This window comes from Bubalus bubalis, chromosome 12 (assembly GCF_019923935.1).
Source record: "Bubalus bubalis isolate 160015118507 breed Murrah chromosome 12, NDDB_SH_1, whole genome shotgun sequence".
In the NCBI taxonomy this organism is placed as follows: Eukaryota; Metazoa; Chordata; class Mammalia; order Artiodactyla; family Bovidae; genus Bubalus; species Bubalus bubalis.
The window spans coordinates 77,043,058-77,068,982 of NC_059168.1; positions in this window are offsets into that span (position 1 = coordinate 77,043,058).

Here is a 25,925-nt window from a genome sequence, read left to right on the forward strand (position 1 = left end):
TCTCCAGGATAGATCACATCCTGGGCCATAAATCTAGCCTTGGTAAATCCAAAAAAATAGAAATCATTCCAAGCATCTTCTCTGACCACAATGCAGTAAGATTAGATCTCAATTACAGGAGAAAAACTAGTAAAAATTCCAACATATGAAGGCTGAACAACACGCTGCTGAATAACCAACAAATCACAGAAGAAATCAAAAAAGAAATCAAAATTTGCATAGAAATGAATGAAAATGAAAACACAACAACCCAAAACCGGTGGGACACTGTAAAAGCAGTCCTAAGGGGAAAGTTCATAGCAATACAGGCATACCTCAAGAAACAAGAAAAAAGTCAAATAAATAACCTAACTCTACACCTAAAGCAACTAGAAAAGGAAGAAATTAAGAACCCCAGGGTTAGTAGAAGGAAAGAAATCTTAAAAATCAGAGCAGAAATAAATGCAAAAGAAACAAAAGAGACCATAGCAAAAATTAACAAAGCCAAAAGCTGGTTCTTTGAAAGAATAAATAAAATTGAGAAACCATTAGCCAGACTCATCAAGAAACAAAGGGAGAAAAATCAAATCAATAAAATTAGAAATGAAAATGGAGAGATCACAACAGATAACACAGAAATACAAAGGATCATAAGAGACCACTATCAACAATTATATGCCAATAAAATGGACAACGTGGAAGAAATGGGCAAATTCTTAGAAAAGTACAACCTTCCAAAACTGGACCAGGAAGAAATAGAAAATCTGGTCAACCACTTGTAAAAGAATAAACTAGAGCACTTTCTAACACCATACACAAAAATAAACTCAAAATGGATTAAAGATCTCAACGTAAGACCAGAAACTATAAAACTCCTAGAGGAGAACATAGGCAAAACACTCTCTGACATACATCACAGCAGGATCCTCTATGACCCACCTCCCAGAATACTGGAAATAAAAGCAAAAATAAACAAATGGGACCTAATTAAACTTAAAAGCATCTGCACAACAAAGGAAACTCTTAGCAAGGTGAAAAGACAGCCTTCAGAATGGGAGAAAATAATAGCAAATGAAGCAACTGACAAACAACTAATCTCAAAAATATACAAGCAACTCCTACAGCTCAATTCCAGAAAAATAAATGACCCAATCAAAAAATGGGCCAAAGAACTAAATAGACATTTCTCCAAAGAAGACATACAGATGGCTAACAAACACATGAAAAGATGCTCAACATCACTCATTATCAGAGAAATGCAAATCAAAACCACTATGAGGTACCATTTCATGCCAGTCAGAATGGCTGCGATCCAAAAGTCTACAAGCAATAAATGCTGGAGAGGGTGTGGAGAAAAGGGAACCCTCTTACACTGTTGGTGGGAATGCAAACTAGTACAGCCACTATGGAGAACAGTGTGGAGCTTCCTTAAAAAACTGGAAATAGAACTGCCTTATGATCCAGCAATCCCACTGCTGGGCATACACACTGAGGAAACCAGAAGGGAAAGAGACACGTGTACCCCAATGTTCATCGCAGCACTGTTTATAATAGCCAGGACATGGAAGCAACCTAGATGTCCATCAGCAGATGAATGGATAAGAAATCTGTGGTACATATACACAATGGAGTACTACTCAGCCATTAAAAAGAATACATTTGAATCAGTTCTAATGAGGTGGATGAAACTGGAGCCTGTTATACAGAGTGAAGTAAGCCAGAAAGAAAAACACCAATACAGTATACTAACGCATATATATGGAATTTAGAAAGATGGTAACAATAACCCTGTATATGAGACAGCAAAAGAGACACTGATGTATAGAACAGTCTTATGGACTCTGTGGGAGAGGGAGAGGGTGGGGAGATTTGGGAGAATGGCATTGAAACATGTATAATATCATGTATGAAATGAGTCGCCAGTCCAGGTTCGATGCACAATACTGGATGCTTGGGGCTGGTGCACTGGGATGACCCAGAGGGATGGTATGGGGAGGGAGGAGGGAGGAGGGTTCAGGATGGGGAACACATGTATACCTGTGGTGGATTCATTTCAATATTTAGCAAAACCAATACAATATTGTAAAGTTTAAAAATAAAATAAAATTAAAATAAATAAATAAATGTAAAGAGTCTATATAACTCCACTCAAATATGGAATGTCAGACTGGGTTAAATACCAAACCCACTAAATGCTGTCTATAAGGGATACCTGTTAGACACAAATATACTGAAAATAAAATAATAGAAAACATACAAACAGTGACCATAAAAAAGCTGGATGGCTATACTCACATCACACAAAATTAACTTCAGACAGAAAATATTAAAAAGGTGGACATTTGATAACAGTAAAAACATTATCAGTGATTAAAATAATTAAAATTATAAATGCATATGTGTGTGCGTTAGTCACTCAGTTATGTCCAACTCTTTGGGACTCCATGGACATGTAGCCCATCAGGCTCCTCTGTCCATGGGGATTCTCTAGGCAAGAATACCAGAGTGGGTTGCCATGACCGAGATCTTCTCAACCCAGGTATCGAATCCAGGTCTCCTGCATTGCAGGAGGATTCTTTACCCACCTGAGCCACCAGGGAACCCCAAGCACATATATACTGAACAATAAAGCTCCAAAATACATGAAGTAAAACCTGGCAGAATTGAAAGAAGAAACAGAGAATTTAATAATAATAGATAGAGATTTCAACAGCCTATTCACAAAAACTGATAGAAAAACTACAAAGAAGTCAGCATGGACAGAGATGACCAAAATGATGCTATCAAACAACTTGTTGTAACCAACATCAATAGGACACCTCAACAAAACTCTGCAGAATGCACACTCTTTTTGAGCACACACAAAATGTTCTCCAGGACACACCACTTGCTAGCCATAAAGAATCCCTCAAGAGTTTAAATGACTGAAAGTATATGAAGTATAATCTCTGACCACTTGAAATTAAGTTGGCAACCCACAACAGAAGTAAACCTGAGACTACTCCAACATGTGGACATTAAACGACACACTTTAAGTTACTCATATGTCAAAGGAGAAATCATAAAATAATCTGAATTTATTGAAATTATGAAAACATATTTATGTTTTCAGCTGAAGACTCTCAGGTCTGAAATTGTAAATGCCTATATCATAAGAGAAAAACTCTCAAATCATCACCTAAGCTTCCACCTTAGTAAATTATAAAAAGAAGGGCAAATAAAGTCACAGCAAGAAGTAAGAAATAATAATTAGAGTAAATTAAGGAAATAAAAAAGAAATACAAAATCATACATACATACAAGAAATACAAATCATTTTAGAGAAAATCATAAAACCAAAAGTTGATTAAAAAATAAAATTGGTAAACTCAGGTAAAATGACAAGCAATTAAAACAAAAATAACAAATTACCAAAAATAGTAATGAAACAGAACATCATTATTTTCTCTATAGAAATTAAGAAGTTTATAAGGAAATATTAGTTTAAATGAAAGCCAACAGATTAGACAAATCAGAGTATATGGACAAATTCCTAAAAAGATACACATTACCAAATTCACTCAGAAAAATAAGAAAAAGAATATGAATAGATCTATAAAATGTAAGGAAATTGAAATAGTAATTTAAAACATTCTCACAGAGAAAATTTTAGGCATGAGTGGTTTAACTGATGAATTATACCAAACGTTTAAAGAAGAAATAATACCATTCCTTCACAAGTTCTTCCATTAAATGTAATGGAAGGAATACTTCTATAGTCATTATATAAGGCCGGTATTACCATGACAACATAAATTTACAAAGACCTCAAGAAAAGAATACTAAAGACCAATAGCCATTATGAATACAGATGTATACACATCTTTAACAAAATATTAAATATTGAACTCAGCAGCAGTTAGTCAGGATTATACAACATGACCAAGTTCAATTCATACCAGGAATGAAAGATTGGTTAAATATCTGAAAATCAATTACTGTAATGTACCACATTAATGAAAGAAAGGACAAAATCCACATGAGAATACCAATAGATTCAAAAAGCTTGTGAAAAAAATTCAATACCCTTTTATAGTAGTTATTTCACTACAAACTAGGAATAGATGGTATCTTTCTTAAAACAAACAAAAAAGCTTAAAATCTAACATCATACTTAATGGTGAAAGACTAAATCTTTCCCATCAAAGATGAGGAAAAAGGTAAATAACCTCTGTTCTGTTCTCTTCATTTCTACTGAACATTGAGACTATAGCCAACATGTTCAGTTAAGAGGAAGATGGGGAGGAGAAGGCGGAGAGGAAAGAGGGAGAACAAATAGAAGGAATTCAAATTGGAGGAAATAAAACTGTCTTTCTTTGCAGATGACATAACCCATAGGCTAAAGGATTCTAAGAAATGCCATTCTATGTGCTAAGTCACTTCAGTCATGTCCAATTCTGTGTGGCCCCATGGACTGCAGCCTGCCAAGCTACTCTGTCCATGGAATTCTCCAGGCAAGAATACTGGAGTGGGTTGCCACTCCCTTCTCCAGGGAATCTTCCCAACCCAGGGATCAAATCGACGTCTCTCAAGTCTAATGGATTGGTAGGTGTGTTCTTTACCACTAGCAACAACTCAGATCAATTCAGTTCAGTTCAGTTACTCAGTCATATCCCATTCTTTGTGACCCCACGGACTGCAGCAGGCCAGGCCTCCCTGTCCATCACCAACTTCCAGGGGTTTACTCAAACTCATGTCCATTGAGTCGGTGATGCCAATCAACCATCTTGTCCTCTGTCATCCCCTTCTCCTCCTGCCTTCAATATTTTCCAGTATCAGGGTCTTTTCAAATGAGTCAGCTCTTCACATCAGGTGGCCAAAGTATTGGAGTTTCAGCTTCAACATCAGTCCTTTCAATGAACATACAGGACGATTTCCTTTAGGATGGACTGGTTGGATCTCCTTGCAGTCCAAGGGACTCTCGAGAGCATCAGTTCTTCGGTGCTCAGCTTTCTTTATAGTCCAACTCTCATATCCATACATGACTACTGGAAAAACCATGACTGCAAAATAACCTTGACTAGAGAGACCTTTTTTGGCAAAGTAATGTCTCTGCTGTTTTAATATGCTGTCTAGATTGGTCATAACTTTTTTTCCAAGGAGTAAGCATCATGGCTGCAGTCACCATCTGTAATGCTTTGGAGCCCAAGAAAATATTCTGCCACTGTTTCCACTGTTTCTCCATCTATTTGCCATGAAGTGATGGGACCAGATGCCATGATCTTCGTTTTCTGAATGTTGCGCTTTAAGCCAACTTTTTCACTCTCCTCTTTCACTTTCATCAAGAGGCTCTTTAGTTCTTCTTCACTTTCTGCCCTAAGGGTGGTGTTATCTGCATATCTGAGGTTATTGATATTTTTCCCAGCAATCTTGATTCCAGCTTGTGCTTCATCCAGCCCAGTGGTTCTCATGATGTACTCTGCCTAAAAGTTAAATAAACAGGATGACAATATACAGCCTTGACATACTCCTTTTCCTTTCCAGTCTGTTGTTCCATGTCCAGTTCTAACTGTTCCTTCCTGACCTGCATACAGATTTCTCAAGAGGCAGGTCAGGTGGTTTGGTATTTCCATCTCTTTAAGAATTTTCCACAGTTTATTGTGATCCACACAGTCAAAGGCTTTGGCATAGTCAATAAAGCATAAAGAGATGTTTTTCTGGAACTCTCTTGCTTTTTCGATGATCCAGTGGATGTTGGCAATTTGATCTCTGGTTCCTCTGCCTTTTCTAAAAGCAGCTTGAACATCTGGAAGTTCACAGTTCATGTATTGTTGAAGCTTGGCTTGGAGAATATTGAGCATTACTTTGCTAGTGTGTGAGATGAGTGCAATTGTGCAGTAGTTTGAGCATCTTTTGGCATTGCCTTTCTTAGGGATTGGAATGAAAACTGACCTTTTCCAGACTGTGGCCACTGCTGAGTTTTCCAAATTTGCTGGCATACTGAGTCCAACACTTTCACAGCATCATCTTTTAGGATTTGAAATAGCTCAACTGGAATTCCATCACCTCAACTAGCTTTGTTTGTAGTGATGCTTCCTAAGGCCCACGTGACTTCACATTCCAGGATGTCTGGCTCTAGGTGAGTGATCACACCACCGTGATTATCTAGGTCATGAAGATCTTTTTGTATAGTTCTTTTGTGTCTTCTTGCCACCTCTTCTTAATATCTTCTGCTTCTGTTAGGTCCATACCATTTCTGTAGTTTATTGTGCCCATCTTTGCATGAAATGTTCCCTTGGTATCTCTAATTTTCTTGGAGAGATCTTTAGGCTTTCCCATTCTGTTGTTTTCCTCTATTTCTTTGCACTTATCACTGAGGAAGGCTTTCTTATCTCTCCTTGCCATTCTTTGGAACTCTTCATTCAAATGGGTATATCTTTCCTTTTCTCTTTTGCTTTTCACTTCTTTTCTTTCACAGCAATTTGTAAGGCCTCCTCAGAAAGCCATTTTGCTTTTTTGCATTTCTTTTTCTTGGGGATGGTCATTCAGGTATGACCATTCAGGTATGACCCAAATCAAATCCCTTATGATTATACAGTAGTAGTGAGAAATAAATTTAAGGGACTAGATCTGATAGACAGAGTGCCTGATGAACTATGGACAGAGGTTCGTGACATTGTACAGGAGACTGAGAGCAAGACCATCCCCAAGAAAAAGAAATGCAAAAAAAAAAAAAAAAAAAGCAACACCTGGGGAAACCCAAATAAATAAACTTAGCAAGGTCATAAGATATAAGATATCTTATATCAAGATATAAGATATAAAATCAATTGAATTCTATATACTGCTGCTGCTGCTGCTAAGTCACTTGAGTCCTGTCCAATTCTGTGCGATCCCATAGACAGCAGCCCACCAGGCTCCCCCGTCCCTTGGGATTGTCCAAGCAAGAACACTGGAGTGGGTTGCCATTTCCTTCTCCAGTGCATGAAAGTGAAAAGTGAAAGTGAAGTTGCTCAGTCGTGTCTGACTCAGCGACACCATGGACTGCAACCTACCAGGCTTCTCCGTCCATGGAACTTTCCAGGCAAGAGTACTGGAGGGTACTGGAGTGGGTTGCCATTGCCTTCTCCTAGCAGTGAGCAATTAAAAAATAAAATCATGAAAACAATTCGACGGCTTCCCTGGTGGCTCAGTGGTAAAGAATCCACCTACCAATGCAAAAGACTGATCCAGGAATTTCCCACGTGCCACAGAGCAACTGAATTGTGGATCACAACTATTAAGCCTGTGTTCTAGAACCTGGGAACCACAACTACTGAACCCATATGTGGCAACTGCTGCAGCCAGCGTGCTCTAGCGCCAGTGCTCCTCAACAAGAGAAGCCACAGCAGTGAGAACCCTACTCACAACTAGAGAGTAGCCTCCACTCACCACTAGAGAAGAGCTCGTGCAGCCGCAAAGACTCAACACAAGCAAATAAATAATAAGTAAATTAAAGAAAAAGAAAACAATTCTACACAGAATATCATCAAGAATAATAATATACATTGGGAAAAAAATCTAACACCAGGATGTATATGATTTTATGTGAATACCATGAAACATTGCTGGAACATATTATAAGTAAGGACACATGCCATGTTTATGAACTGAAACACTTCTCCCCAAATTGAAGCAGCTTTCCCCCAAAACTGATCTATAAACTTAACAAAATCCTTGTCCAAATCCCTCCAAGATTCATTTATAGAAAACATCAAGCTAAATAAAATGCAAAGACTTAGAATAGCCAAAACAATTATTGAAAAAAAAAAGAGCAAACTTTAAGGGCTTACACTACTACCTTTCACATTTTACTATAAAGCAACAGTAAAGAAGATAATGTGGTATTTGCACAAGAATAAGCACATAGATCAATGAAACTGAAAAGAGTGCAAAAGTGAATCTTTAAGTTTATGGTTTTTTGACAAAGGCAATTCAATTATCTTTTGAATGAATGATACAGGTATAAATAGACAGCCATATGCTAAAGAGTGAATTTAGATGCTTAACAAAATGCATTCAGTATCAGTCACTGACCTAAATATATGAGATAAAACCATTAAAATTCTCCAAAGAGAACATAAAATTTCAAGATTTAGGGTCAGACAAAGAGATATCAGATATAAAACCAAAGGCAAATGACATAAATATGCATGTGTATATATTTAAATATATACATATATATACATGTAAAGTAATAATAATTTATAATATGTAATATTATATATTCATGATTACTTCATTAGATACCTAATATAATTCATTATTTTATTACATAAGTAAATATATAAGTATGTTATATAACTATATATGATAAATTATATTTCATTGAAATGAGAAACATTAACACTTCAAAAGACACCATTAAGAAAAAGAAATGGCAAGAAAGACACAAACTGGGAGACTATATTTGGAAAATACATATCTGATAAAAGACTTCCATCTGTAATATGAATTATGTAATATAGTATATAATTTAATAATAGCATAATATTGTATAACTGAAAAATAAGAAAAGTGGTCTAAAATTGATAAAAATTTGTACTTTACATATCAGAGATCACAGGCAAAGGGCTAACAAATAGATTAAAAGTTGCTACACATTCATTAAGAACTAAGTTAAATCTGAGATGGTAGGATGGCATCACTGACTCAACGGACATAAATTTGAGCAAACTCTGGGAGATACTAAAGGACAGGGAAGTCTGGTGAGCTGCAGTCCCTGGGGTTGCAAAGAGCTGGGAATGACTGAGCAACTGAACAACAAGTTAAATCTAAAATGAAATACCACTGCTGCTGCTGCTAAGTCGCTTCAGTCGTGTCCGACTCTGTGGAACCCCAGAGACAGCAGCCCACCAGGCTTCCCCATCCCTGGGATTCTCTAGGCAAGAACACTGGAGTGGGTTGCCATTTCCTTCTCCAATGCATGAAAGTGAAAAGTGAAAGTGAAAAAAAAAGAAAAGAAAAGTGAAAGTGAAGTCTCTCAGTCGTGCCCGACTCTTCGCGACCCCATGGACTGCAGCCTACCAGGCTCCTCTGTCCATGGGATTTTCCAGGCAAGAGTACTGGAGTGGGGTGCCATTGCCTTCTCCGAAATACCACTACATACCTATAAAAATGACTATAATCAAAAATTCTGACCATACTAAGTTTTAGAAAAGTTGTAGAGAATCTATGACCCTCACACATTGCTGGTAGAAACATAAACTCCTATAGCGGAGTTGGAAATCAGTTGGGAAATTTCTTAAAAAAAATGAAACAAACTTATCACATGACCCAGCAATTCTACTCTTAATAATCTACCACAGCAAAATGAAAAGATGCCTAAAATGATTTTATACACAAATGTTCATAGAAGCATTTTTATAATGGCCATAAACTGAACAATCCAAGTATCCATCAAATGTTAGATAATATAATGAAATGTGGTATATAGCCATACAATAAACTATTTAGTAAATAAAGTGATGAAATACTGATATATATTGTGTCACATATAAACCTTCAAAGCATTACACTAAATGAAAGAAGCCAGACACCAAAGACTATAAATGGTAGGGTTTCATTTATATGAAGTGTCTAAAAAAGGTAACTTTTTATAGAGACAGAAAGCAGATCAATGTATGCCGCTGACAGGGATACTCTTTGCAGTGGAGAAGGACTGCAAATGAGCTCATGGGGGATTTTTAGAGTGATGAGATGCTATACACTGGATCATAGTGACAGGTGCACAACTCCACAAATTCAACAAATATCACTGATTTGTAAACTTACAAAAAATGAACAAGAGCAGTGGTTTCTGCCCTCAGACTCTACCATTAACCCATTTTGATGAAGGCAGAATGATGTACCCAGATGCAATCTTTCACAAAGGCAAAGAGCTACATTTTTTAAAGAATATCACTAACACTGGAGTTTAAATTCAATATTGAGAGTGACAAAGCAGCATGTGCAAATCCAGTCAACATTATTTGAAGCCATGCAAATAAGAGTTTAATAGATGCCTCTAAATATTTAAGTAGCATGCCACTTTTTTCTGAAAGGATACAAGGTCATAGAAGGTAGCTACACTTTGAAGCTTGGTTAGCTCATTTTAGCATCATTCTTTGAGAACCAAATGAATGGCAAGGACTATGGACATTCTAAGGGTTTGAACGTGACCAAATTCAGCCTCCTTTACAAGTCTTGTTCTACTTAACACTTCTTATGGACCTTGGGCAAAATACATGACCCATCTGAGTACCAGTTCCCCTTCCTGTAAAACAGGAAATCAATGATAAAACATGTGAACTGTACAGAAGGCACCTAGGAAGTGTTTCAGGCTAACAACACTTCTACACTAAGTGATAAGTGGAGGAAGCATACGCTTGTGGTTTTAATAATTGTGGGGTTTTCAGGGAGTTGCAACTAAATGCTGGGTTCATTACAGGGATTTAGAAAAAGTGACAGATGTTCTTTGAATAGAAACCTGCTGAGATAAGCCATCCAAAGTGTCCAACCACGTAAATGAAATGAGTCATGATTGACATTATTTCTTACCTGTGGAGTTTCACTGATGCTTTCCAAATTTGGAGCCTTGTTTCTGGGAAAAAAAAAAAAAAAAAGCACAATAGAATGTCAATGTGCTATTCTTCACAAAGCTGTCTGGGCTTCCTGGAAATTCTTGAGATCTAAAGCTCCCAGGTTGGAAATTAGAACATTAAGGAGGAACTTCAGTGACCTTGGAAGTGAGATATCCTAGGAAAGATAGAGAGACAGATGCCTGGCAATTCAGTCAAAGCACAGTGCAAAATCCTGAGACACTGATGCTCAGTAAAACTCAACTGAACAAATATTTGTGAAGCTTAAAATGTGCCTAAAGCTATTCAAGGTTCTGAAGATACAGAGTCAAAAATAAGACCCAGTCCCTCCTGCCTTTAAGAAGCTCACAGATATGTAAGAGAAATCAGTCCAGTTCAGTTCAATAGCTCAGCCATGTCCAACATTTTGAAGCCCCATGGACTGCAGCACACCAGGCCTCCCTATCCAACTCCCTGGGCTTTACTCAAACTCATGTCCATTGAGTCGGTGATGCCATCCAACCATCTCATTCTCTTTTGTCCCCTTCTCCTCCCGCCTTCAATCTTTCCCAGCATCAGGGTCTTTCCAAATGAGTCAGTTCTTTACATCAGGTGGCCAAAGTATTGGGGTTTTAGCTTCAACATCAGTCCTTCCAGTGAATATTCAGGACTGATTTCCTTTAGGATGGATTGGTTGGAACTCCTTGCAGTGCAAGGGACTCTCAAGAGTCTTCTCCAACACCACAGTTCAAAGGCATCAATTCTTTGGTGCTCAGCTTTCCTTATAGTCCAACTCTCACATCCATACATGACTACTGGAAAAACCATAGCCTTGACTAGACGGACCATTGTTGGCAAAGCAATGTCTCTGCTTTTTAATATGCCGTCTAGGTTGGTCATAGGTTTTCTTCCAAGGAGTAAGCATCTTTTAATTTGATGGCTGCAGTCACCATCTGCAATGATTTTGGAGCCCCCCCAAAAAATAAAGTCTGACACTGTTTCCACTGTTTCCCCATCTATTTCCCATGAAGTGATGGGACCAGATGCCATGATCTTAGTTTTCTGAATGTTGAGTTTTAAGCCAACTTTTTCACTCTCCTCTTTCACTTTCATCAAGAGGCTCTTTAGTTCTTCTTCGCTTTCTGCCATAAGGGTGGTGTCATCTGTATATTTGAGGTTATTGATATTTCTCCCAGCAATCTTGATTCCAGCTTATGTTTTATCTGGCCCAGCAATTCACATGATGTACTCTGCATATAACTTAAATAAGCAGGGTGACAATATACAGCCTTATCGTACTCCTTTCCCAATTTGTAACAAGTCTGTTGTTTCATGTCCAGTTGTAACTGTTGCTTTCTGACTTTCATATAGATTTCTCAAGAGGCAGCTTAGGTGGTTTGTATTGCCATCTCTTGAAGAATTTTCCACAGTTTGTGGTGATCCACACAGTCAAAGGCTTTGGCATAGCCAATAAAGCAGAAATAGATGCTTTGCTGTAACTCTCTCACTTTTTCAATATTCCAATGGATGTTGGCAGTTTGATCTCTGGTTCCTCTGCCTTTTCTAAAACCAGCTTGAACATCTGGAAGGTCATGGTTCACGTATTGTTGAAGTCTGGCTTGGAGAATTTTGAGCATTACTTTACTAGCGTGTGACAGAATGAAGCAGGGCAAAGGCTAACAGAGTTTTGCCAAGAGAACCCACTGGTCATAGCAAACAACCTCTTCCAACAACACAAGAGAAGACTCTACACATGGACATCACCAGATGGTCAATATGGAAATCAGACTGATTATATTCTTTGCAGCCAAAGACGGAGAAGCTCTGTACAATCTGCAAAAATAAGACTGGGAGTTGACTGTGGCTCAGATCATGAACTCCTTGTTGCCAAATTCAGACTTAAATTGAAGAAAGTAGGGACAGCTACTAGACTATTCAGGTATTACCTAAATCAAATCCCTTAAAATTATACAGTGGACATGAGAAATAGATTCAAGGGATTAGATCTGATAGACAGAGTGCCTGATCAACTGTGGAAGGAGGTTTGTGACTCTGTATAGGAGACAGTGATGCTTTCTAAAGCCCACTTGACTTCACATTCCAGGATGTCTGGCTCTAGGTGAGTGATCACACCATCATGATTATCTGGGTCGTAAAGATCTTTTTTATACAGTTCTTCTGTGTATTCTTGCCACCTCTTCTTAATATCTTCTGCTTTTGTTAGGTCCATACCATTTCTGTCCTTTATTCTGCCCATCTTTGCATGAAATGCTCCCTTGGTATCTCTAATCTTCTTGGAGAGATCTCTAGTCTTTCCCATTCTGTTGTTTTCCTCTATTTCTTTGCACTGATCGCTGAGGCAGGCTTTCTTATCTCTCCTTGCTATTCTTTGGAACTCTGCATTCAAATGGGTATATCTTTCCTTTTCTCCTTTGCTTTTCACTTCTCTTCTTTTCACAGCTATTTGTAAGGCCTCCCCAGACAGCCATTTTGCTTTTATGCATTTCTTTTTCTTGGGTATGGTCTTGATCGCTGTCTCCTGTACAATGTCACGAACCTCCGTCCATACTTCACCAGGCACTCTGTCTATCAGATGTAGTCCCTTAAATCTATTTCTCACTTCCACTGTATAATCATAAGGGATTTGATTTAGGTCATACCTGAATGGTCTAGTGGTTTTCCCTACTTTCTTCAATTTAAGTCTGAATTTGGCAATAAGGAGTTCATGATCTGAGGCACAGTCAACTCCCGGCCTTGTTTTTGCTGACTGTATAGAGCTTCTCCATCTTTGGCTGCAAAGAATATAATCAATCTGATTTCGTTGTTGACCATCTGGTGATGTCCATGTGTAGAGTCTTCTCTTGTGTTGTTGGAAGAGGTTGTTTGCTATGACCAGTGCGTTCTCTTGGGAAAACTCTATTAGCCTTTGCCTTGCTCCATTCTGTATTCCAAAGCCAAATTTGCTTGTTACTCCAGGTGTTTCTTGACTTCCTACTTTTGCATTCCAGTCCCCTATAATGAAAAGGACATCTTTTTTGGGTGTTAGTTCTAAAAGTTCTTGTAGGTCCTCATAGAACCGTTCAACTTCAGCTTCTTCAGCATTACTGGTTGGGGCATAGACTTGGATTACTGTGATATTGAATGGTTTGCCTTGGAAATGAACAGAGATCATTCTGTCATTTTTGAGATTGCATCCAAGTACTGCATTTTGGACTCTTTTGTTGACCATGATGGCCACCCCATTTCTTCTAAGGGAATCCTGCCCACAGTAGTAGATATAATGGTCATCTGAGTTAAATTCATCCATTCCAGTCCCTTTTAGTTTGCTGATTCCTAGAATGTTGACGTTCACTCTTGCCATCCAAGTATCACCACGAACAAAGCTAGTGGATGTGATGGATTCCATTTGACCTATTTCAAATCCTTAAAGTTGATGCTGTGAAAGTACTGCACTCAATATCCAGCAAATTTGGAAAACTCAGCAGTGGCCACAGGACTGGAAAAGGTCAGTTTTCATTCTAATCCCAAAGAAAGGCAATGCCAAAGAATGCTCAAATGACTGCACAATTGCACTCATCTCACACACTAGTAAAGTAATGCTAAAAATTCTCCAAGCCAGGCTTCAGCAATACGTGAACCGTGAACTTCCAGATGTTCAAGCTGGTTTTAGGAAAGGCAGAGGGACCAGAGATCAAATTGCCAACATCTGCTGGATCATCAAAAAAGCAAGAGAGTTCCAGAAAAACATCTCTTTCTGCTTTATTGACTATGCCAAAGCCTTTGACTGTGTGAATCACCGCAAACTGTGGAAAATTCTTCAAGAAATGGGAATACCGGACCATTTGACCTGCCTCTTGAGAAACCTATATGCAGGTCAGGAAGCAACAGTTAGAACTGGACATGGAACAACAGGCTCATTCCAAATAGGGAAAGGAGTATGTCAAGGCTGTATATTGTCACTCTGCTTATTTAACTTATATGCAGAGTACATCATGAGAAATGCTGGGCTGGAAGAAGCACAAGCTGGAATCAAGATTGCCGGGAGAAATATCAACCACCTCAGATATGTAGATGACACCACCCTTATGGCCAAAAGTGAAGAGGAACTAAAAAGCCTCTTGATGAAAGTGAAAGAGGAGAGTGAAAAAGTTGGCTTAAAGCTCAACATTCAGAAAACAAAGATCATGGCATCTGGTCCCATCCCTTCATGGGAGATAGATGGGGAAACAGTTGAAACAGTGTCAGACTTTATTTTGGGGGGCTCCAAAATCACTGCAGATGATGACTGCAGCCATGAAATTAAAGGACGCTTACTCCTAGGAAGGAAATTTATGACCCACCTAGACAGCATATTAAAAAGCAGAGACATTGCTTTGCCAACAAAGGCCCATCTAGTCAAGGCTATGGTTTTTCCAGTGGTCATGTATGGATGTGAGAGTTGGACTGTGAAGAAAGCTGAGCGCCGAAGAATTGATGCTTTTGAACTGTGGTGTTGGAGAAGACTCTTGAGAGCCCCTTGGACTGCAACGAGAGCCAACCAGTCCATCCTAAAGGAAATCAGTTCTGAATATTCACTGGAAGGACTGATGCTGAAGCTGAAACTCCAATACTTTGGCCACCTGATGCCAAGAGCTGACTCATTGGAAAAGACCTTAATGCTGGGAAAGATTGAGGGTGGGAGGAGAAGGGGACGACAGAGGATGAGATGGTTGGATGGCATCACGGACTCAATGGACATGAGTTTGAGTGAACTCCAGGAGTTGGTGATGGACAGCGAGGCCTGGCATGCTGCAGTTCATGGGGTCACAAACAGTCGGACAGGACTGAGCTACTGAACTGAACAGGAGACAGAGATCAAGACCATCTCCAAGAAAAAGAAATGCATAAAAGCAAAATGGCTGTCTAGGGAGATGTTGCAAATATCAGTGAAAAGAAGAGAAGCCAAAAGCAAAAGAGAAAGGGAAAGATACCCCTTTGAATGCAGAGTTCCAAAGAATAGCAAGGAGAGATAAGAAAGCCTTCCTCAGTGATCAGTGTAAAGAAATAGAGGGAAACAATAGAATGGGAAAGACTAGAGATCTCTTCAAGAAAATTAGAGATACCAAGGGAACATTTCATGCAAAGATGGGCAGAATAAAGGACAGAAATGGTATGGACCTAACAGAAGCAGAAGATATTAAGAAGAGGTGGCAAGAAGACACAGAAGAACTATATAAAAAAGATCTTCATGACCTAGATAATCACGATGGTGTGATCACTCACCTAGAGCCAGACATCCTGGAATGTGAAGGCACGTGGGCCTTGGGAAGCATCACTACGAACAAAGCTAGTTGAGGTGATGGAATTCCAGTTGAGCTATTTCAAATCCTAAAAGATGATGCCGTGAAAGTGTTGGACTCAATATGCCAGCAAATTTGGAAAACTCAGCAGTGGCCACAGGACCGGAAAAGGTCAGTTTTCATTCCAATCTTAAAGAAAGGCAGTGGCAAAGAATGTAGGAGAGATAGATGTTAACAAGTAACTATATGTGTTAGAAATGTAATAATTGGAATATATACAAGGAAAGAATAAGCATTCTGTTTAGGTGACCCAAATTTACAAATCAAGCAATGGAAAAGGATTTTTACCCATCAAGAAAAATTATCAAAATCTTGAAATATGACAAAAACTGAGAGTAAATTTAACAATTCAGTTTCCAGAAAAAATTTTTTTTTCTTTTTGTGATATTAGTTTGGATTTTGGGGCTGAAAGTGCTAAAAATACAAATCTAAATTATTTCAAACAAAAGTGACAAGCATTGAGACAATTAGAGAGTTTCTCTGGGCCTGAGAGAAGCAGATGACTGCTGCTGCTGCTGCTGCTGCTGCTAAGTCATTTCCGTCGTGTCCGACTCTGTGCGACCCCATAGACAGCAGCCCACCAGGCTCCCCCGTCCCTGGGATTCTCCAGGCAAGAACACTGGAGTAGGTTGCCATTTCCTTCTCCAATGCAGGAAAGTGAAAAGTGAAAGGTAAGTCACTCAGTCGTGTCTGACTCTTCGCGACCCCATGGACTGCAGCCCACCGGGCTCCTCTGTCCATGGGATTTTCCAGGCAAGAGTGGTGGAGTGGGGTGCCATTGCCTTCTCCAAGCAGATGACTGCGTAGTCTCAAATAACACCCAGAATTTCTTTCCATCTCCCCTTCTACTTTCTGTATGTCTGTTTCTTTCTCTCCTTTGGGCTTCTTTCATGCAACCAAAACTACGCCTACTGGTACCTCAAAATTTATGTTTCAAATTCTTTAGAGAGAGGTCTGGCATTTGCACTTCCTAATTTGAATTAAAAACCTAGAAAACCATGATTCCAATGTGGGTGGAGTTATCATCTTTGTGGTCTGAAATATCACATCATTAAAAATGTAGTCTTCACACCAGAACCTGATTGGTCTGGGAGAAAAGAATTTCTGAGAAAGAAGTAAGTACACTTTCCAGAAGAAGGGCCAGCTATGTACAATTATAAAAAGTGACACCTTGCCACTGCATTATTTTGCTTTAAACTCTGATCTATCCTTTTTACATATTTTTTGAATCTCATGCTGCATTCAGTCTTACTGCAAGTCCTCACTATCTAGCTCCACCCATACTACATGAACCTGTTTTAAAAGTCAGGTTGTGGAACAAGATGCCAATACACCTTCTATATTCTGTGTACCTTGGAGTGTTAGTTAAGAAAGAGATCACAAAGGACTGAATTGCCCCAGAGACAGAAACCAAGAAGCCCACACTGGAGGAGCTAGTCAAACATGGAGGAAGTGGAGTACAATGACACATTCACTCATTAAAGAGGCATTTTAAGTGATCTAGAGAACACAAAACCCTCTCGACAAATATTAGGAGTAATCAACTTTCTTTGCCAAGTATAACCTCAGTGTGCTTCTGATAATATATTACATTTAATCATTTTTCCCTTTTACACATAATGGCACATTAACCACAAAAAAAGAATAGCAGTGATTATCTTCCCAACGAAATGTGGAGTAAAAACAATTTCTGCAATCCCAATGCCTTGTTTATCTATAATAAGACAAGCGCATGTGGATGCATGTGTGTTGAGGAGGGGCAACAGGCAATGTCAATCAATTGTATTCATAAACACAGCTCAGAGGCAGACCCTGCATAATTTAGACTCTCCCCTGGCTTTCTGTTTCTGCAAGCAGGCATGCTTATGTTGCATTACCATTTTGATTGAATGAACAGGGTCAATAACGTCACTTTTTCTCATCCAAGGAAAGAAAATTATTCTGAATCCAATCATCAATCAATGGATGTAATCAGTCTGTTTAAAACACCTTGGATTCTCACGCAACGCCCTATTCTTGGCAAGACATTGTAAAAGACATAGTTTGGGCTGACTTGTTAATATTACTATGGCATGACTAACTTGTTCAAAGGCCACCTAGGATTCAATATGTGCTCTGCTATTAACAAGATTATGGCAAGGGATTCATCCGAGAAGTTATAGAGTCTGCACTCCGAGACCTCTAGTATCTGCATTCATTTGCATATAATTGTTTATCCGTTACTTTGCTATACCATACAGCTACACTATTTTTCTATAATTTCTGGAGGTTAATGGCTTTTTCTCCCCCTCTAAATTCAAAGTCAAGATAAACTGACACTAAAGTCAAGAAAATGTGCTTTTCAGAGAGCTGTAACAACAGTTGGCAGTCTGTACATTGTGAAAAATGTATTTGATCAAGGAGCTTTTGCTAGCAGCATGCCAATGGATCCACGCTGATTTCCTTGAAAAATAAAGAAATTAATCCTCATCTTCCATTTAGGGACAGAAAACAGACTGAGACATCTTGCACCATACAAATCTCTGACTTAGACTTCACTCAGCCTTTCGTGCAAGTAAATATAATTACTGAGCAAAAGAGAGGAACAAAAGAGCAGATTTTCAATCTCTCCCTGAATGGCCAGAATAATCAGCAGGCAGCTGGAGATGAGTGGATTTCAATTGCAGCTATCATGTTCCTGAATCCTGACTAAGCACAAGTGTGGGGGAGATTGGGTCTGTGGGGCATGATTGAGTGATGTGGCCAGGCAAGCTCACCCAACACTGTTTGGATGTCTGCTCCTGGAACAGTCAATAGCTACTTCCTTCTCTTCCTTTCAACCACTGTATACGTGCTTTCTGTCTCTTAAATGTCGCCAGAGTAATAGTATTTTTTAAAATGTGTCAACTGAGCATCTCAATATTGGATAAAAAGGCTACATATGTTAAGTTATATTTAAAGCATACTGTGCTGTGTGTTGTGCTTAGTCGCTCTGTTGGTCCCACTCTTTGCGACCTCATGCCTGTAGCCCACCAGGCTCCTCTGTCCATAGGTATTCTCCAGGCAAGAATACTGGAATGGGTTGCCATGCCCTGCTCCAGGGGATCTTCCCAACACAGGGATTGAACCCAGGTCTCCTGCATGGCAGGTGGGTTCTTTACCATCTGAGTCACTGGGAAGCCCATAATACTGGAGTGGATATCCTATCCCTTCTCCAGGGGATCTTCCCAACCCAGGAATCCAACTGGGGTCTCCTGTATTGCAGGCAGATTCTTTACCAGCTGACCTACCAGGGAAGCCCCAAAGCATACTAAGGCAGAGGTAAAGAAGGGCAAGACTCAGATGTCATAAATTTTGAAAGCCATTGGTAATCTAGCACTGGAGTCAGAACAGAGTCAGTCTGAGGACATCTAATATATGAGGGCCTGAATTCAGCTTTCAATTGTGAAAAAATACAAATAACATAAAAACATGCCATTTTAACCAGTTTTAAGTGTACTATTTTCCATCACCCAAAACAGAAACTCTTTCAGCCATTAAGCAATCACTCCTCATTACCCCGTCCTCCAGTTCACGTGTGTGTGTGTGTGTGCATGCTCAATTGTGTCTGACTCTTTGCGACCCCAAGGACTGCAGCCCACCAGGCTTCTCGGTCCATGGGATTTTTACTCCAGTATCTTTGCCATTTACTGGAGTGGGTTGCCATTTTCTCTTCCAAGGGATCTTCCTGACCCAGGGATTGAACCCATATCTCCTGTGTCTCCTGCATTGCAGGTGGATTCTTTACCTCTGAGTAACCTATAATTTAATTTTTATTTCTATGAATTTGCCTATTCTAGATATTTCATGTACATGGACTCAAACAATATTTGTCCTTTTGGGACTGGCTTATTAAACTTTGCATATTGTTTTCAAGGTTTACCCGTGTTGCAGCATGTGTCAGAACCTCATTCCTTTTTAAGCTAAATGATATTCCATATGTATGTGTGCACCACAGTTTGTTTATCCATGTATATGTTGATGAATACTTAGGTTGCTTCCACTGTTTAGCTATTGTGAATAGTGCTCCAATGAATGCTAGTGCAAAAATACCTTTTCCCATCTCTGTTTTCAATTTTTTTTGGATATACATCTATAAGAGACTCAGAGTATTAGTGACCCATATCAAACCAAGAGAAAGTAGGCATAGATAGGTAATACTGGAGCCCCAGTATCTGGAAGGAGCTTGGATTAGGGAGTCCCTAGTAAATCTGAGGCCACCAAAGGGCAATATCCTCAGTAAGTGAAATGGGAACCAAAAAATTCCTCCTGCAGAAGGCTTGCTGCATAGATCTTGGTTGTGAATATATGAGACACAGAGGAAAAGAAAAAGTAAGTCAGAGAATTCCTAAACCAGATCCCTGGGTTGTACGGACATGTGGCTGCAATTGACACTATGCATGTGGTCTGAAAAAAATCTTAAGCTTGATGATCTTCACCTCACTGGGCCACCAAGTAACTAGCAAAGACAAACTCTTTCTTTGTTAACCTAACTTTTCAAAAAATGTGAACTAACAATAAGAAATCATTAAACAAGTGTAGAAACAATTCATATACAAATAAAGTCAGCAGAAAAACACAAATTATAAAATAAACCCCAAAAGACTGTAGGTATTAGAAGTATCACATATTTTCCAGATTACCTAAAAAGCAAAGCTGAAGGAATTATCAAAAAAGCAAGCTGAGAAAAATGAAGAAAGAAAAAGTATAAAACTGAGGTGGAGATATAGAGGATATAAGAGTAATAAAGCCCAACATATTAAATGAGAGAACAAGGGTAGAACACCAAAGAAAACATGAGGAGAAATACTTAGAGATATTGTAAATAAGAATTTTCTGGAGTAGATTAAAGACAACAATCCTTAAATTCTAGGCAATCAACAAATCCCAAACAGAACAAAGAACAAGAAATCAATATCAAATTAAATCAGGACCTATCTTAATGAAGCTGTAGAGCCTTAAATAGATAAAGGATAAAAATGAAAAATACATAGTTTACTTTTAGAAAAAGGACAATTAAAGTGACAGTCAACTTTTAATCAGCAAAAAATTGAAACCATTTGCTGTGAGAAAGTAACCTTGAAGGTAGACTTATATAACCTTAAATAATATCTAAAAATATTGAATGAAATAGATGCTTTCAAACAAGACATGAGAGGTAACTTACAATAGACCTCCACAAATAGAACACGTAAAGGAGAACACAAAGGAAGAAACAACACCATCTCAGAAGAAAAATCTAAGATGCAAGGAGGAATTGTGAAGAATGAATAACACATATTTTAGGCATACTCAAATGATCTTTTTCTTTAAAAACAACAAGAGAAAGTAAGATATAACAGAAATAGCAAAAGCAGGACAAAGATCTGAAAATAACATGGCAGATATAAATCCACATATATGATATTAGTACTCAATATTTAAGCAAGAGTTACAACTGGACATGGAACAACAGACTGGCTGCAAATAGGAAAAGGAGTAAGTCAAGGCTGTATATTGTCACCCTGCTTATTTAGCTTATATGCAGAGTACATCATGAGAAACGCTGGGCTGGAAGAAGCACAAGCTGGAATCAAGATTGCGGAGAGAAATATCAATAACCTCAGATATGCATATTCCCTTATGGCAGAAAGTGAAGAGGAACTCAAAGCCTCTTGATGAAAGTGAAAGAGGAGAGTGGAAAAGCTGGCTTAAAGCTCAACATTCAGAAAACTAAGATCATGGCATCCTGTCCCATCACTTCATGGCAAATAGATGGGGAAACAGTGGAAACAGTGTCAGACTTTATTTTTTTGGGCTCCAAAGTCACTGCAGATGGTGATTGCGGCCATGAAATTAAAATATGCTTACTCCTTGGAAGGAAAGTTATGACCAACCTAGATAGCATATTAAAAAGCAGAGACATTACTTTGCCAACAAAGGTCTGTCTAGTCAAGTCTATGGTTTTTCCAGTGGTCATGTATGGATGTGAGAGTTGGACTATAAAGAAAGCTTAGCGCTGAAGAATTGATGCTTTTGAACTGTGGTGTTGAAGAAAACTCTTGAGAGTCCCTTGGACTGCAAGGAGATCCAACCAGTCCATCCTAAAGGAGATCAGTCCTGGGTGTTCTTTGGAAGGACTGATGCTGAAGCTGAAACTCCAATACTTTGGCCACCTCATGCGAAGAGTTGACTCATTGGAAAAGACTCTGATGCTGGGAGGGATTGGGGGCAGGAGGAGAAGGGGATGACAGAGGATGAGATGGCTGGATGGCATCACTGACTCGATGGGCATGAGTTTGAGTGGACTCCAGGAGTTGGGGATGGACAGGGAGGCCTGGTGTGCTGCGATTCATGGGGTCGCCAAGAGTCGGACACGACTGAGCGACTTAACTGAACTGAACTGAACTGATTTACATGTAAGACACAAAATTCATCAAACTAGACTTGAAGAAATCTACCTATATGTTGTTTTTAAGAGATATATTTAACGTTCTTTTGATGAAAAGAATTTATAAGCCTCTGGCAAAATTCATCATAAAACAGAAGGAAAGAAGATATACAAATAACTAATACTAGAATTGAAATTACTGATGCTACAAGAGATTTTAAAAGGTAATAGTCTTATTGTTAAATATGTGTGCCAAAGAACTTGAAAATATAGGTTCGGTGAAGCTATTCTAAGGAAAATACAAATTATAAAATCTTGCTGAAAGAAGAATTTAAAATCTGAAAGTTTTTAAGACAGTAACAAAATTCAATCAAAATTTTCCCACAAAAATAAAACCATCAGGTCTCCATGGGTTTACAGAAAAGTTCTAATAAAATTTCAAAGGACAGATAAGAGAAAGAAAGATACTTTTAGAACTTTGAACATTTTTAAAGAATACAAAAAATCTACTACCAAACTTTTTTTTATGAGGGTAGTAAAACCTTGACATCAAAACCAGACAAGGACAATGAAAGAAAGAAATCTACAATATTCACATAAATAGATGCAAATTTATAAATATGCACAAAATTCAGCAACGAACTAAAAAATATGATATATCATGATCAAATTGATGGTATCCAGTAATATACTTTTTAAAAGCTATAAATGTAATTATTTCACAATCATATTAAAACAATATACATAATCATCTCGATTGCAAAAAAAATTCAAAAAAATTAACACTCAGATTTCATTTAAAAGAAAAAAAAGCTCTTAGCAAGTATGAATAAAAGAAAACTGTCATATCCTGACTATCTTAAAAATCTTTGCATAGATATAATTCTTAACATTGAAATATACCCACTATTGGCTTTTCTTTTCAACAGACTTTTAAACTTTGCTGCTGCTAAGTCACTTCAGTCGTTTCCAACTCTGTGTGACCCCATAGACAGTAGCCCACCAGGCTCCCCCGTCCCTGGGATTCTCCAGGCAAGAACACTGGAGTGGGTTGCCATTTCCTTCTCCAATGCATGAAAGTGAAAAGTGAAAGGTAAGTCACTCAGTCGTGTCCGACTCTTAGCGACCCCATGGACTGTAGCCCACCAGACTTCTCCATCCATGGGATTTTCCAGGCAAGAGTACTGGAGTGGGGTGCCATTGCCTTCTCCGAAACTTTGCAGTAATACAAATATAAACTGAAAGTATAAGGATTTGAAAAGGGAAAAAAATTATACCATTTTTATAGACCATATGGCCACCTATACAGAAAACCCAAAAGAATATATAGGTAAACCTTTAGTATTAATAAGAGGAAACATTAATTACTTATGTTTCTGGATGCACTTTTTAAAAACAGCAAGAAACAACTAAATTTTTAAAATATCCCCTTTTAAAATTGCAAAAGAAAACTATAAAATATATAAGAATAAATCCAACAGAAGATTATAAATCTTTTGTGCAGAAATTTATATGGAATTTTCTGGCACTACAGTGGTTAGGACTAATTGATTTCACTGCTGTGGGTTCAGGTTCAACCCCTGGTCTGGGAACTAAGATCTCACAAGTTGTGTGGTGGAAAAAAATAAAAATTTATAAAAACGAATTTACAAAATCATAAAGGACCTATGTAAGTAAAGAGAAAATCACATCTTCATGGATACCAAGACTACATAGTAAGTGCAAAGATTGTGTCCAAACTGATCTATAGCTCCATTGCAATTCTAATCAAATGCCCAAAAGAGACCCAGAAACAAAATAAACACGTATAAAGAGAGTAAATATATTAATATGAAAGAGCTGACATTGCCCTTGGATTTTTTTCAGTTAATTTTGTTGGGAAAACTGTATTTCCATATTTTAAAAAAGAAAATGAATCCATTCTCTCAATCCCACCTTGATAAATTAGAAATGTAAATGTAAGTTGTTTACATTACAAGAAAACTTTATAATATTTAGCAGAAATGTCTTTGTGACTTTAGAGTGGTGAGAATGTTTCAAATGATATACAGAAATGAACTAAGCCTAAGGCAAAACATAATAAAAAATAGTTTTGAATACATTAAAATTAGAAACTTACAGAATGTGAATTAAATCCACACAAGATGTCATTTCACATCTTCCTCAGCACAAGTTCAACCTGGGCTACTTGTCCTTTAGTGCTTATTACTACAAGAGATTTCATGGGTCACAGGATATGTGCACACGGCTACCTTCTACCCATACCTGAGCTCAGGTTTGGAAAGTATGGCAAGATCCTCACCACTGCCTGGTATTTTCTAACTATGAAACAGTGGAAGGTGAGTCATCACCAGTGTCAGTCCTTAAAAGAGGGGAGTCCATTTTTTCTTCCATTCCTACTTTCCCCTGCATGTCATCCTTACATTCCTCTTCAGTCTAATCCATCTCTCTTGGTAATCAATGCATGCACAGTGTCTTCTCTTGTCCTAAAAAATTTACTCTCAGGAATGAGTACGTTTTTAGACCTCTGTACCATGGTGTAATGGCGAGACTTGAGTGTTGGATCTTACTGGATGCAGAAAGGCAGGCAGGAAGACAATGAACAAGATCTTAGACCTTTCCCAAAAAGCAACTTACCCATAGCAGAGGGGAAGGTACCCAATTCTCTGCTTGGGACACAACTTACTATTCTGAATCCAGGTACAAAAAGTGGAGAGACTGAGGAGGCTTTATATCTACTACTTTAAGCAATGAGCATTTAGTTGAATCAGGGTTCCACCTCACAGTTTTGCATATCACAGAGCAAGAAAATTCTCCGAGATTCCAACAACAGGTCAACTACCACTATGAGTTTTTGGTGTTTTCATAGGTAATTGATCTTTGCTGGTGCCTCCTTATGTATTTTAGTGTAAAATCAAGAAAGACAGAGGGAGTGCATCAGAACCTATAGCCTACTCTGCATACTCACTCTTGAAAGCAAAACTGTCAATGCACAGAGATGACTCCTGATCCAACCAGATTAATCCTAGTCCTAAAACTGGTCTTGGGGAAGAGTAAAGCATCAGGGCCACCTGCCAGCCTCCTCCTTTCTCATTACATTCACTAACCACATGACATTAGCTTCATGGCCTTTTCACAAGGCTACAGATACCCCTGATTCGTGGTCTTCACACTCTAAAGAACTTTAAACGTTTGGCAGACATTGATAAACAGAGTACCCTGCTCTGTTTTCCTCATCAGATGAATACCAAAACCCTTGTCAAGGTGACAGAGCTATTAAGTGTCTATTCACACAGCAATCAGAAATTGGAGCATCAATCAGTAATCATAAAGTCAGGGGCATTTTCTCACAAAGTCAGGAATTCAGAGGGCTTTCATAAGCTAATCAGCAGGCATCAAATAGACAATCAATCTAATTAGCTGCTCACATTCGGATGGCAATCAAAGCAGCACAGGGCGCTTCATTAGTAATGATATTGAAAATTGTGATCTGTGCAGTATTCAGCTAGGAAATGAGTATCCTTTTTTGTAAATAGGTAAGGAGGATACGGCTGGCTGTGTGTACCGTGTGCCAATTCAAAGATGCAGGCACCTGAAAGCAAACTAATGCCTGCTTTTACTGTTCTGTTGGCCTAAGTGTAA